The following is a 2860-nucleotide window of genomic DNA, read 5'->3' as shown; positions in this document are numbered from 1 at the left end:
GTCTGCCTAGCATCGCTCCCTGGATCTCGACGGCTGAGTGGAGAGGATCCGAAGTCGCTGGGTCCATTCTTGGTCGGATTCTTCTGTTACGGTGAGTGAATGAGGACCCAAAAGCGAACTAACTTAAACAGAGCTTCTTTAATAACCAAACATAGGTAGGCTCAGATAGACCGGCAGATTCCGACAGGACAGGACAAGGTTACAGCAAACATGACGATAGTCTGGCTCAGGCATGAAACACAACAAACAAGAATCCGACAAGGACAGGAGCAGAAACAGAGAGAGATATAGGGACCTAATCAGAGGGAAAAAGGGAACAGGTGGGGAACGGGGTGAATGGGTAGTTAGAGGAGACAAGGGACAGCTGGGGGAAAGCGGGGGAGAAAAGGTAACCTAACACGACCAGCAGAGGGAGACAGGGTGAAGGGAAAGGACAGAGACAAGACAACATGACAGTACATGACACCCGGGGTAGACTATACTCTCTGTCGGCTCCCGAACGTAAGGCTCTCGAAGATTATTTGTCTGTAGCTCTTGCCGCCGGTACCATAGTCCCCTCCTCCTCTCCCGCCGGAGCGGGGTTTTTTTTTGTTAAGAAGAAGGACGGGTCCCTGCGCCCCTGCATAGATTATCGAGGGCTGAATGACATAACAGTGAAGAATCGTTATCCGCTTCCTCTTATGTCTTCAGCCTTCGAGATCCTGCAGGGAGCCAGGTTTTTCACTAAGTTGGACCTTCGTAACGCTTACCATCTCGTGCGCATCAGGGAGGGGGACGAGTGGAAGACGGCGTTTAACACTCCGTTAGGGCACTTTGAATACCGGGTTCTTCCTTTCGGCCTCGCTAACGCTCCAGCTGTCTTTCAGGCATTAGTCAATGATGTCCTGAGAGACATGCTGAACATCTTTGTTTTCGTTTACCTTGACGATATCCTGATTTTTTCACCGTCACTCCAGATTCATGTTCAGCACGTTCGACGTGTCCTCCAGCGCCTTTTAGAGAATTGTCTTTTTGTGAAGGCTGAGAAGTGCACTTTTCATGCCTCCTCCGTCACATTTCTCGGTTCTGTTATTTCCGCTGAAGGCATTAAGATGGATCCCGCTAAGGTCCAAGCTGTCATTGATTGGCCCGTCCCTAAGTCACGCGTCGAGCTGCAGCGCTTTCTCGGCTTCGCGAACTTCTATCGTCGTTTCATCCGTAATTTCGGTCAGGTGGCAGCTCCTCTCACAGCCCTTACTTCTGTCAAGACGTGCTTTAAGTGGTCCGTTTCCGCCCAGGGAGCTTTTGATCTCCTCAAGAATCGTTTTACATCCGCACCTATCCTTGTTACACCTGACGTCTCTAGACAGTTCGTTGTCGAGGTTGACGCGTCAGAGGTGGGCGTGGGAGCCATTCTTTCTCAGCGCTCCCTCTCTGACGACAAGGTCCACCCTTGCGCGTATTTTTCTCATCGCCTGTCGCCGTCGGAACGTAACTATGATGTGGGAAACCGCGAACTGCTCGCCATCCGCTTAGCCCTAGGCGAATGGCGACAGTGGTTGGAGGGGGTGACCGTTCCTTTTGTCGTTTGGACTGACCATAGGAACCTTGAGTACATCCGTTCTGCCAAACGACTTAATGCGCGTCAGGCGCGCTGGGCGCTGTTTTTCGCTCGTTTCGAGTTCGTGATTTCTTATCGTCCGGGCTCTAAGAACACCAAGCCTGATGCTTTATCTCGTCTCTTCAGTTCTTCAGTAGCCTCCACTGACCCCGAGGGGATTCTCCCTGAGGGGTGTGTTGTCGGGTTGACTGTCTGGGGAATTGAGAGGCAGGTAAAGCAAGCACTCACTCACACTCCGTCGCCGCGCGCTTGTCCTAGGAACCTTCTTTTCGTTCCCGTTCCTACTCGTCTGGCCGTTCTTCAGTGGGCTCACTCTGCCAAGTTAGCCGGCCACCCTGGCGTTCGGGGTACGCTTGCTTCCATTCGCCAGCGTTTTTGGTGGCCCACCCGGGAGCATGACACGCGTCGTTTCGTGGCTGCTTGTTCGGTCTGCGCGCAGACTAAGTCCGGTAACTCCCCTCCTGCCGGCCGTCTCAGGCCGCTTCCCATTCCCTCTCGACCGTGGTCTCACATCGCCTTAGATTTTGTCACCGGACTGCCTTCGTCAGCGGGGAAGACTGTTATTCTTACGGTTGTCGATAGGTTCTCTAAGGCGGCTCATTTTATTCCCCTTGCTAAGCTTCCTTCTGCTAAAGAGACGGCACAAATCATCATCGAGAATGTTTTCAGAATTCATGGCCTTCCGTCAGACGTCGTTTCGGACAGAGGTCCGCAATTCACGTCTCAATTTTGGAGGGAGTTTTGCCGTTTGATTGGGGCTTCCGTCAGTCTCTCTTCCGGCTTTCACCCCCAGTCTAACGGTCAAGCAGAACGGGCCAATCAGACTATTGGTCGCATCTTACGCAGTCTTTCTTTTCGCAACCCTGCGTCTTGGTCAGAACAGCTCCCCTGGGCAGAATACGCCCACAACTCGCTTCCTTCGTCTGCGACCGGGCTATCTCCTTTTCAGAGTAGCCTCGGGTACCAGCCTCCGCTGTTCTCATCTCAGTTCGCCGAGTCCAGCGTCCCCTCCGCTCAGGCTTTTGTCCAACGTTGCGAGCGCACCTGGAAGAGGGTCAGGTCTGCACTTTGCCGTTATAGGGCGCAGACTGTGAGAGCTGCTAATAAGCGTAGAACTAAGAGTCCTAGATATTGTCGCGGTCAGAGAGTTTGGCTCTCCACTCAGAACCTTCCCCTTAAGACAGCTTCTCGCAAGTTGACCCCGCGGTTCATTGGTCCGTTCCGTATTTCTCAGATCATTAATCCTGTCGCAGTGCGACT

This window comes from Oncorhynchus mykiss, chromosome 1 (genome assembly GCF_057628025.1).
Source record: "Oncorhynchus mykiss isolate SJ-2025 chromosome 1, ASM5762802v1, whole genome shotgun sequence".
NCBI classification, from domain to species: Eukaryota; Metazoa; Chordata; class Actinopteri; order Salmoniformes; family Salmonidae; genus Oncorhynchus; species Oncorhynchus mykiss.
This window is presented reverse-complemented; position numbering follows the sequence as displayed.